The following is a 13,347-nucleotide window of genomic DNA, read 5'->3' as shown; positions in this document are numbered from 1 at the left end:
TATGGCAATGGCTGATATGGCAATGGCTATGGCTATGGCTGCTATGGCTATGGCTATGGCTTCGGCTATGTCTGCTGTGGCTATGGTTATGGCTGCTATGGCTATGGCTATGGGTATGGCTGCTATGGCAATGGCTTTGGCTGCTATGGCTATGGCTGTGGCTGCTATGGCTATGGCAATGGCTACTATGGCCATGGCTATGACTGCTATGGCTATGGCTATGGCTGCTATGGCTGTGGGTATGGCTATAGCTGCTGTGGCTATGGCTAAGGCTGCTATGGCTTGGCTATGGGTGCTATGGCTACGTATATGGCTGCGGCTGCAATGCCTATGGCTGCTTTGGCTATGGTTATGGCTGCTATGGCTATGGCTATGGATATGGCTGCTACGGCTATGGCTACGACTGCTATGGCTATGGCTATGGCTGCTGTGGCTTTGGCTATGGCTACTATGGCTGCTATGGCTATGGCTATGGCTGCTATGGCTATGGCTATGGATATGGCTGCTATGGATGCGGCTATGTCTGGTATGGCCATGGCTATGGCTGCTATGGCTATGGCTATGGCTGCTATGGCTTTGGCTATGGCTGCTACGGCTACCGCGATGACTGCTATGGCTATGGCTATGGCTATGGCTGCTATGGCTATGGCTATGGCTGCTATGGCTATGGCACTGGCTGCTATGGCTATGGCTGCTATGGCTACTATGGCTATTGCTATGGCTATGGCTGTTATGGCTATGGTTATGGCTATGGCTGCTATGGCTATTGCTATGGCTGCTATGGCAATGGCTATGGATACGGCTATGTCTGCTAGGGCCGCCATGGCTAAGGCAATGGCTGCTATGGCTATGGCTATGGATATGGCTGCTATGGCTACGGCTAGGTCTGGTATGGCCATGGCTATGGCTGCTATGGCTATGGCTATGGCTGCTACGGCTACCGCGATGACTGCTATGGCTATGGCTATGGCTATGTCTGCTATGGCTATTGCTATGGCTATGGCTGCTATGGCTATGTCTACGTCTGCTATGGCTATGGCTATCGCTGCGTCTCTTATGGCTATGGCTGCTATGGCTATGGCTATAGCCGCCATGACAATGGCTACGCGTGCTATTGCTATGGCCGTGACTTGTTTGGCTATGGTTATGGCTGCTATTGCTATGGCTATGGATATGGCTGCTATGGCTATGGCTATGTCTGCTATGGCTATGGCTATGGCTGCTATGGCTATGGCTATGGCTGCTATGGCTTTGGCTATGGTTGCTACGGCTACCGCGAGGACTGCTATGGCTATGCCTGTGGCTATGACTGCTATGGCTATTGCTATGGCTGCTATGGCAATGGCTATGGATACGGCTATGTCTGCTAGGGCCGCCATGGCTAAGGCAATGGCTGCTATGGCTATGGCTATGGCTGCGGCTGCAATGGCTATGGCTGCTTTTGCTATGGTTATGGCTGCTATTGCTATGGCTATGGATATGGCTGCTATGGCTATGGCTATGTCTGCTTTGGCTATGGCTACTATGGCTGCTATGGCTATGGCTATGGCTGCTATGGCTATGGCTATGGATATGGCTGCTATGGATGCGGCTATGTCTGGTATGGCCATGGCTATGGCTGCTATGGCTATGGCTATGGCTGCTATGGCTTTGGCTATGGCTGCTACGGCTACCGCGATGACTGCTATGGCTATGGCTATGGCTATGGCTGCTATGGCTATGGCTATGGCTGCTATGGCTATGGCACTGGCTGCTATGGCTATGGCTGCTATGGCTACTATGGCTATTGCTATGGCTATGGCTGTTATGGCTATGGTTATGGCTATGGCTGCTATGGCTATTGCTATGGCTGCTATGGCAATGGCTATGGATACGGCTATGTCTGCTAGGGCCGCCATGGCTAAGGCAATGGCTGCTATGGCTATGGCTATGGCTGCTACGGCTACCGCGATGACTGCTATGGCTATGGCTATGGCTATGTCTGCTATGGCTATTGCTATGGCTATGGCTGCTATGGCTATGTCTACGTCTGCTATGGCTATGGCTATCGCTGCGTCTCTTATGGCTATGGCTGCTATGGCTATGGCTATAGCCGCCATGACAATGGCTACGCGTGCTATTGCTATGGCCGTGACTTGTTTGGCTATGGTTATGGCTGCTATTGCTATGGCTATGGATATGGCTGCTATGGCTATGGCTATGTCTGCTATGGCTATGGCTATGGCTGCTATGGCTATGGCTATGGCTGCTATGGCTTTGGCTATGGTTGCTACGGCTACCGCGAGGACTGCTATGGCTATGCCTATGGCTATGACTGCTATGGCTATTGCTATGGCTGCTATGGCAATGGCTATGGATACGGCTATGTCTGCTAGGGCCGCCATGGCTAAGGCAATGGCTGCTATGGCTATGGCTATGGCTGCGGCTGCAATGGCTATGGCTGCTTTTGCTATGGTTATGGCTGCTATTGCTATGGCTATGGATATGGCTGCTATGGCTATGGCTATGTCTGCTTTGGCTATGGCTACTATGGCTGCTATGGCTATGGCTATGGCTGCTATGGCTATGGCTATGGATATGGCTGCTATGGATGCGGCTATGTCTGGTATGGCCATGGCTATGGCTGCTATGGCTATGGCTATGGCTGCTATGGCTTTGGCTATGGCTGCTACGGCTACCGCGATGACTGCTATGGCTATGGCTATGGCTATGGCTGCTATGGCTATGGCTATGGCTGCTATGGCTATGGCACTGGCTGCTATGGCTATGGCTGCTATGGCTACTATGGCTATTGCTATGGCTATGGCTGTTATGGCTATGGTTATGGCTATGGCTGCTATGGCTATTGCTATGGCTGCTATGGCAATGGCTATGGATACGGCTATGTCTGCTAGGGCCGCCATGGCTAAGGCAATGGCTGCTATGGCTATGGCTATGTCTGCTATGGCTATGGCTATGGCTGCTGTGGCTTTGGCTATGGCTACTATGGCTGCTATGGCTATGGCCATGGCTGCTATGGCTATGGCTATGGATATGGCTGCTATGGCTACGGCTAGGTCTGGTATGGCCATGGCTATGGCTGCTATGGCTATGGCTATGGCTGCTACGGCTACCGCGATGACTGCTATGGCTATGGCTATGGCTATGTCTGCTATGGCTATTGCTATGGCTATGGCTGCTATGGCTATGTCTACGTCTGCTATGGCTATGGCTATCGCTGCGTCTCTTATGGCTATGGCTGCTATGGCTATGGCTATAGCCGCCATGACAATGGCTACGCGTGCTATTGCTATGGCCGTGACTTGTTTGGCTATGGTTATGACTGCTATTGCTATGGCTATGGATATGGCTGCTATGGCTATGGCTATGTCTGCTATGGCTATGGCTATGGCTGCTATGGCTATGGCTATGGCTGCTATGGCTTTGGCTATGGTTGCTACGGCTACCGCGAGGACTGCTATGGCTATGCCTATGGCTCTGGCTGCTATGGCTATTGCTATGGCTATGGCTGCTATGGCTATGTCTACGTCTGCTATGGCTATGGCTATCGCTGCGTCTGCTATGGCTATGGCTGCTATGGCTATGGCTATAGCCGCCATGACAATGGCTGCGCGTGCTATGGCTATGGCCGTGACTGGTTTGGCTATGGCTATAGCTGCTATGGCTATGGCTATGGCTATGGCTGCTATGGCTATGGCAATGGCCATGGCTGCTATGGCTATGGCTTCTATGGCTATGGCTATGGCTATGGCTGCTATGGCTATGGCTGCTATGGCTACTATGGCTATGGCTATGGCTTTGGCTGCCATGGCTATGGCTATGGCTGCTATGGCCATTGCTGCTATGGCTATGGCTGCTATGGCTATGGCTGCTATGGCTATGGCTATGGCTGCTATGGCTATGTATGCTATGACTATGGCCATGGCTGCTATGGCTATGCCTATGGCTGCTATGGCTATCGCTATGGCTACTGCTATGGCTGCTGTGGGTATGAAAATGTCTATGGCTGCAATGGCTATGGCTATAGCTGCTATGGCTATGGTTATGGCTATGGCTGCTATGGCCATGCCTATGGCTGCTATGGATATCGCTATGGCTATGGCTATGTCTGCTATGGCTTTGGCTATGGCTGCTACGGCTACAGCGAAGACTGCTATGGCTATGGCTATGGCTATGGCTGCTATGGCTATGGCTATGGCTGCTATGGCTATGGCACTGGCTGCTATGGCTATGGCTGCTATGGCTACTATGGTTATTGCTATGGCTATGGCTGCTATGGCTATGGTTATGGCTATGGCTGCTATGGCTATTGCTATGGCTATTGCTATGGCTGCTATGGCAATGGCTATGGATACGGCTATGTCTGCTAGGGCCGCCATGGCTAAGGCAATGGCTGCTATGGCTATGGCTATGGCTGCGAGCTGCAATGGCTATGGCTGCTTTGGCTATGGTTATGGCTGCTATTGCTATGGCTATGGATATGGCTGCTATGGCTATGGCTATGACTGCTATGGCTATGGCTATGGCTGCTGTGGCTTTGGCTATGGCTACTATGGCTGCTATGGCTATGGCCATGGCTGCTATGGCTATGGCTATGGATATGGCTGCTATGGCTACGGCTAGGTCTGGTATGGCCATGGCTATGGCTGCTATGGCTATGGCTATGGCTGCTACGGCTACCGCGATGACTGCTATGGCTATGGCTATGGCTATGTCTGCTATGGCTATTGCTATGGCTATGGCTGCTATGGCTATGTCTACGTCTGCTATGGTTATGGCTATCGCTGCGTCTCTTATGGCTATGGCTGCTATGGCTATGGCTATAGCCGCCATGACAATGGCTACGCGTGCTATTGCTATGGCCGTGACTTGTTTGGCTATGGTTATGGCTGCTATTGCTATGGCTATGGATATGGCTGCTATGGCTATGGCTATGTCTGCTATGGCTATGGCTATGGCTGCTATGGCTATGGCTATGGCTGCTATGGCTTTGGCTATGGCTGCTACGGCTACCGCGAGGACTGCTATGGCTATGCCTATGGCTCTGGCTGCTATGGCTATTGCTTTGGCTATGGCTGCTATGGCTATGGCTATGGCTGCGGCTGCAATGGCTATGGCTGCTTTTGCTATGGTTATGGCTGCTATGGCTATGGCTATGGATATGGCTGCTATGGCTATGGCTATGACTGCTATGGCTATGGCTATAGCTGCTGTGGCTTTGGCTATGGCTACTATGGCTGCTATGGCTATGGCCATGGCTGCTATGGCTATGGCTATGGATATGGCTGCTATGGCTACGGCTAGGTCTGGTATGGCCATGGCTATGGCTGCTATGGCTATGGCTATGGCTGCTACGGCTACCGCGATGACTGCTATGGCTATGGCTATGGCTATGTCTGCTATGGCTATTGCTATGGCTATGGCTGCTATGGCTATGTCTACGTCTGCTATGGCTATGGCTATCGCTGCGTCTCTTATGGCTATGGCTGCTATGGCTATGGCTATAGCCGCCATGACAATGGCTACGCGTGCTATTGCTATGGCCGTGACTTGTTTGGCTATGGTTATGGCTGCTATTGCTATGGCTATGGATATGGCTGCTATGGCTATGGCTATGTCTGCTATGGCTATGGCTATGGCTGCTATGGCTATGGCTATGGCTGCTATGGCTTTGGCTATGGTTGCTACGGCTACCGCGAGGACTGCTATGGCTATGCCTATGGCTATGACTGCTATGGCTATTGCTATGGCTGCTATGGCAATGGCTATGGATACGGCTATGTCTGCTAGGGCCGCCATGGCTAAGGCAATGGCTGCTATGGCTATGGCTATGGCTGCGGCTGCAATGGCTATGGCTGCTTTTGCTATGGTTATGGCTGCTATTGCTATGGCTATGGATATGGCTGCTATGGCTATGGCTATGACTGCTATGGCTATGGCTATGGCTGCTGTGGCTTTGGCTATGGCTACTATGGCTGCTATGGCTATGGCCATGGCTGCTATGGCTATGGCTATGGATATGGCTGCTATGGCTACGGCTAGGTCTGGTATGGCCATGGCTATGGCTGCTATGGCTATGGCTATGGCTGCTACGGCTACCGCGATGACTGCTATGGCTATGGCTATGGCTATGTCTGCTATGGCTATTGCTATGGCTATGGCTGCTATGGCTATGTCTACGTCTGCTATGGCTATAGCTATCGCTGCGTCTCTTATGGCTATGGCTGCTATGGCTATAGCTATAGCCGCCATGACAATGGCTACGCGTGCTATTGCTATGGCCGTGACTTGTTTGGCTATGGTTATGGCTGCTATTGCTATGGCTATGGATATGGCTGCTATGGCTATGGCTATGTCTGCTATGGCTATGGCTATGGCTGCTATGGCTATGGCTATGGCTGCTATGGCTTTGGCTATGGCTGCTACGGCTACCGCGAGGACTGCTATGGCTATGCCTATGGCTCTGGCTGCTATGGCTATTGCTTTGGCTATGGCTGCTATGGCTATGGCTATGGCTGCGACTGCAATGGCTATGGCTGCTTTGGCTATGGTTATGGCTGCTATGGCTATGGCTATGGATATGGCTGCTACGGCTATGGCTACGACTGCTATGGCTATGGCTATGGCTGCTGTGGCTTTGGCTATGTCTACTATGGCTGCTATGGCTATGGCTATGGCTGCTATGGCTATGGCTATGGATATGGCTGCTATGGCTGCGGCTATGTCTGGTATGGCCATGGCTATGGTTGCTATGGCTATGGCTATGGCTGCTATGGCTTTGGCTATGGCTGCTACGGCTACCGCGATGACTGCTATGGCTATGGCTATGGCTATGGCTGCTATGGCTATGGCTATGGCTGCTATGGCTATGGCTGCTATGGCTATGGCTATGGCTGCAATGGCTATGGCTGCTATGGCAATGACTATGGCTACTATGGCTATGTCTATGGCTGCTATGGCTTTGGCTGCTATGGCTATGGCTATGGCTGCTATGGCTATGGCTGCTATGGCTATGGCTATGGCTATGGCTGCTATGGCTATGGCTGCTATGGCTATGGCTGCTATGGCTATGGCTATGGCTGCTATGGCTATGGCTATGGCTGCTATGGCTTTGGCTATGGCTGCTACGGCTACCGCGAGGACTGCTATGGCTATGCCTATGGCTCTGGCTGCTATGGCTATTGCTATGGCTATGGCTGCTATGGCTATGTCTACGTCTGCTATGGCTATGGCTATCGCTGCGTCTGCTATGGCTATGGCTGCTATGGCTATGGCTATAGCCGCCATGACAATGGCTACGCGTGCTATGGCTATGGCCGTGACTGGTTTGGCTATGGCTATAGCTGCTATGGCTATGGCAATGGCTATGGCTGCTATGGCTATGGCAATGGCCATGGCTGCTATGGCTATGGCTTCTATGGCTATGGCTATGGCTATGGCTGCTATGGCTATGGCTATGGCTGCTATGGCTTTGGCTATGGCTGCTACGGCTACCGCGAGGACTGCTATGGCTATGGCTATGGCTCTGGCTGCTATGGCTATTGCTATGGCTATGGCTGCTATGGCTATGTCTACGTCTGCTATGGCTATGGCTATCGCTGCGTCTGCTATGGCTATGGCTGCTATGGCTATGGCTATAGCCGCCATGACAATGGCTACGCGTGCTATGGCTATGGCCGTGACTGGTTTGGCTATGGCTATGGCTATGGCTATGGCTGCTATGGCTATGGCAATGGCCATGGCTGCTATGGCTATGGCTTCTATGGCTATGGCTATGGCTATGGCTGCTATGGCTGTGGCTGCTATGGCTACTATGGCTATGGCTATGGCTTTGGCTGCCATGGCTATGGCTATGGCTGCTATGGCCATTGCTGCTATGGCTATGGCTGCTATGGCTATGGCTGCTATGGCTATGGCTATGGCTGCTATGGCTATGTATGCTATGATTATGGCCATGGCTGCTATGGCTATGGCTATGGATATGGCTGCTATGGATGCGGCTATGTCTGGTATGGCCATGGCTATGGCTGCTATGGCTATGGCTATGGCTGCTATGGCTTTGGCTATGGCTGCTACGGCTACCGCGATGACTGCTATGGCTATGGCTATGGCTATGGCTGCTATGGCTATGGCTATGGCTGCTATGGCTATGGCACTGGCTGCTATGGCTATGGCTGCTATGGCTACTATGGCTATTGCTATGGCTATGGCTGTTATGGCTATGGTTATGGCAATGGCTGCTATGGCTATTGCTATGGCTGCTATGGCAATGGCTATGGATACGGCTATGTCTGCTAGGGCCGCCATGGCTAAGGCAATGGCTGCTATGGCTATGGCTATGGCTGCGGCTGCAATGGCTATGGCTGCTTTTGCTATGGTTATGGCTGCTATTGCTATGGCTATGGATATGGCTGCTATGGCTATGGCTATGACTGCTCTGGCTATGTCTACGTCTGCTATGCCTATGGCTATCGCTGCGTCTATTATGGCTATGGCTGCTATGGCTATGGCTATAGCCGCCATGACAATGGCTACGCGTGCTATTACTATGGCCGTGACTTGTTTGGCTATGGTTATGGCTGCTATTGCTATGGCTATGGATATGACTGCTATGGCTATGGCTATGTCTGCTATGGCTATGGCTATGGCTGCTATGGCTATGGCTATGGCTGCTATGGCTTTGGCTATGGTTGCTACGGCTACCGCGAGGACTGCTATGGCTATGCCTATGGCTCTGGCTGCTATGGCTATTGCTATGGCTATGGCTGCTATGGCTATGTCTACGTCTGCTATGGCTATGGCTATCGCTGCGTCTGCTATGGCTATGGCTGCTATGGCTATGGCTATAGCCGCCATGACAATGGCTGCGCGTGCTATGGCTATGGCCGTGACTGGTTTGGCTATGGCTATAGCTGCTATGGCTATGGCTATGGCTATGGCTGCTATGGCTATGGCAATGGCCATGGCTGCTATGGCTATGGCTTCTATGGCTATGGCTATGGCTATGGCTGCTATGGCTATGGCTGCTATGGCTACTATGGCTATGGCTATGGCTTTGGCTGCCATGGCTATGGCTATGGCTGCTATGGCCATTGCTGCTATGGCTATGGCTGCTATGGCTATGGCTGCTATGGCTATGGCTATGGCTGCTATGGCTATGTATGCTATGACTATGGCCATGGCTGCTATGGCTATGCCTATGGCTGCTATGGCTATCGCTATGGCTACTGCTATGGCTGCTGTGGGTATGAAAATGTCTATGGCTGCAATGGCTATGGCTATAGCTGCTATGGCTATGGTTATGGCTATGGCTGCTATGGCCATGCCTATGGCTGCTATGGATATCGCTATGGCTATGGCTATGTCTGCTATGGCTTTGGCTATGGCTGCTACGGCTACCGCGAAGACTGCTATGGCTATGGCTATGGCTATGGCTGCTATGGCTATGGCTATGGCTGCTATGGCTATGGCACTGGCTGCTATGGCTATGGCTGCTATGGCTACTATGGCTATTGCTATGGCTATGGCTGCTATGGCTATGGTTATGGCTATGGCTGCTATGGCTATTGCTATGGCTATTGCTATGGCTGCTATGGCAATGGCTATGGATACGGCTATGTCTGCTAGGGCCGCCATGGCTAAGGCAATGGCTGCTATGGCTATGGCTATGGCTGCGGCTGCAATGGCTATGGCTGCTTTGGCTATGGTTATGGCTGCTATTGCTATGGCTATGGATATGGCTGCTATGGCTATGGCTATGACTGCTATGGCTATGGCTATGGCTGCTGTGGCTTTGGCTATGGCTACTATGGCTGCTATGGCTATGGCCATGGCTGCTATGGCTATGGCTATGGATATGGCTGCTATGGCTACGGCTAGGCCTGGTATGGCCATGGCTATGGCTGCTATGGCTATGGCTATGGCTGCTACGGCTACCGCGATGTCTGCTATGGCTATGGCTATGGCTATGTCTGCTATGGCTATTGCTATGGCTATGGCTGCTATGGCTATGTCTACGTCTGCTATGGCTATGGCTATCGCTGCGTCTCTTATGGCTATGGCTGCTATGGCTATGGCTATAGCCGCCATGACAATGGCTACGCGTGCTATTGCTATGGCCGTGACTTGTTTGGCTATGGTTATGGCTGCTATTGCTATGGCTATGGATATGGCTGCTATGGCTATGGCTATGTCTGCTATGGCTATGGCTATGGCTGCTATGGCTATGGCTATGGCTGCTATGGCTTTGGCTATGGCTGCTACGGCTACCGCGAGGACTGCTATGGCTATGCCTATGGCTCTGGCTGCTATGGCTATTGCTTTGGCTATGGCTGCTATGGCTATGGCTATGGCTGCGGCTGCAATGGCTATGGCTGCTTTTGCTATGGTTATGGCTGCTATGGCTATGGCTATGGATATGGCTGCTATGGCTATGGCTATGACTGCTATGGCTATGGCTATGGCTGCTGTGGCTTTGGCTATGGCTACTATGTCTGCTATGGCTATTGCTATGGCTATGGCTGCTATGGCTATGTCTACGTCTGCTATGGCTATGGCTATCGCTGCGTCTCTTATGGCTATGGCTGCTATGGCTATGGCTATAGCCGCCATGACAATGGCTACGCGTGCTATTGCTATGGCCGTGACTTGTTTGGCTATGGTTATGACTGCTATTGCTATGGCTATGGATATGGCTGCTATGGCTATATATGCTATGGCTATGGCCATGGCTGCTATGGCTATGCCCATGGCTGCTATGGCTATCGCTATGGATACTGCTATGGCTGCTATGGCTATGAAAATATCTATGGCTGCTATGGCTATGGCTAAGTCTGCTATGGCTATGGCTATGGGTGCTTTGGCAATGGCTATAGCTGCGGCTGCTATGGCTATGGCTATAGCCGCCATGACAATGGCTACGCGTGCTATGGCTATTGCCGTGACTGGTTTGGCTATGGCTATAGCTGCTATGGCTATGGCTATGGCTATGGCTGCTATGGCTATGGCAATGGCCATGGCTGCTATGGCTATGGCTTCTATGGCTATGGCCATGGCTATGGCTGTTATGGCTATGGCTGCTATGGCTACTATGGCTATGGCTATGGCTTTGGCTGCCATGGCTATGGCTATGGCTGCTATGGCCATTGCTGCTATGGCTATGGCTGCTATGGCTATGGCTGCTATGGCTATGGCTATGGCTGCTATGGCTATGTATGCTATGATTATGGCCATGGCTGCTATGGCTATGCCAATGGCTGCTATGGCTATCGCTATGGCTACTGCTGTGGCTGCTATGGGTATGAAAATGTCTATGGCTGCAATGGCTATGGCTATGGCTATGGCTGCTATGGCTATGGCTATGGCTTCGGCTATGTCTGCTATGGCTATGGTTATGGCTGCTATGGCTATGGCTATGGGTATGGCTGCTATGGCAATGTCTTTGGCTGCTATGGCTATGGCTGTGGCTGCTATGGCTATGGCAATGGCTACTATGGCCATGGCTATGACTGCTATGGCTATGGTTATGGCTGCTATGGCTGTGGGTATGGCTATAGCTGCTGTGGCTATGGCTAAGGCTGCTATGGCTTGGCTATGGGTGCTATGGCTACGTATATGGCTGCGGCTGCAATGGCTATGGCTGCTTTGGCTATGGTTATGGCTGCTATGGCTATGGCTATGGATATGGCTGCTACGGCTATGGCTACGACTGCTATGGCTGTGGCTATGGCTGCTGTGGCTTTGGCTATGGCTACTATGGCTGCTATGGCTATGGCTATGGCTGCTATGGCTATGGCTATGGATATGGCTGCTATGGATGCGGCTATGTCTGGTATGGCCATGGCTATGGCTGCTATGGCTATGGCTATGGCTGCTATGGCTTTGGCTATGGCTGCTACGGCTACCGCGATGACTGCTATGGCTATGGCTATGGCTATGGCTGCTATGGCTATGGCTATGGCTGCTATGGCTATGGCACTGGCTGCTATGGCTATGGCTGCTATGGCTACTATGGCTATTGCTATGGCTATGGCTGTTATGGCTATGGTTATGGCTATGGCTGCTATGGCTATTGCTATGGCTGCTATGGCAATGGCTATGGATACGGCTATGTCTGCTAGGGCCGCCATGGCTAAGGCAATGGCTGCTATGGCTATGGCTATGGCTGCGGCTGCAATGGCTATGGCTGCTTTTGCTATGGTTATGGCTGCTATTGCTATGGCTATGGATATGGCTGCTATGGCTATGGCTATGACTGCTATGGCTATGGCTATGGCTGCTGTGGCTTTGGCTATGGCTACTATGGCTGCTATGGCTATGGCCATGGCTGCTATGGCTATGGCTATGGATATGGCTGCTATGGCTACGGCTAGGTCTGGTATGGCCATGGCTATGGCTGCTATGGCTATGGCTATGGCTGCTACGGCTACCGCGATGACTGCTATGGCTATGGCTATGGCTATGTCTGCTATGGCTATTGCTATGGCTATGGCTGCTATGGCTATGTCTACGTCTGCTATGGCTATGGCTATCGCTGCGTCTCTTATGGCTATGGCTGCTATGGCTATGGCTATAGCCGCCATGACAATGGCTACGCGTGCTATTGCTATGGCCGTGACTTGTTTGGCAATGGTTATGACTGCTATTGCTATGGCTATGGATATGGCTGCTATGGCTATGGCTATGTCTGCTATGGCTATGGCTATGGCTGCTATGGCTATGGCTATGGCTGCTATGGCTTTGGCTATGGTTGCTACGGCTACCGCGAGGACTGCTATGGCTATGCCTATGGCTCTGGCTGCTATGGCTATTGCTATGGCTATGGCTGCTATGGCTATGTCTACGTCTGCTATGGCTATGGCTATCGCTGCGTCTGCTATGGCTATGGCTGCTATGGCTATGGCTATAGCCGCCATGACAATGGCTGCGCGTGCTATGGCTATGGCCGTGACTGGTTTGGCTATGGCTATAGCTGCTATGGCTATGGCTATGGCTATGGCTGCTATGGCTATGGCAATGGCCATGGCTGCTATGGCTATGGCTTCTATGGCTATGGCTATGGCTATGGCTGCTATGGCTATGGCTGCTATGGCTACTATGGCTATGGCTATGGCTTTGGCTGCCATGGCTATGGCTATGGCTGCTATGGCCATTGCTGCTATGGCTATGGCTGCTATGGCTATGGCTGCTATGGCTATGGCTATGGCTGCTATGGCTATGTATGCTATGACTATGGCCATGGCTGCTATGGCTATGCCTATGGCTGCTATGGCTATCGCTATGGCTACTGCTATGGCTGCTGTGGGTATGAAAATGTCTATGGCTGCAATGGCTATGGCTATAGCTGCT

This window comes from Calliopsis andreniformis, unplaced genomic scaffold (genome assembly GCF_051401765.1).
Source record: "Calliopsis andreniformis isolate RMS-2024a unplaced genomic scaffold, iyCalAndr_principal scaffold0047, whole genome shotgun sequence".
In the NCBI taxonomy this organism is placed as follows: domain Eukaryota; kingdom Metazoa; phylum Arthropoda; class Insecta; order Hymenoptera; family Andrenidae; genus Calliopsis; species Calliopsis andreniformis.
This window is presented reverse-complemented; position numbering follows the sequence as displayed.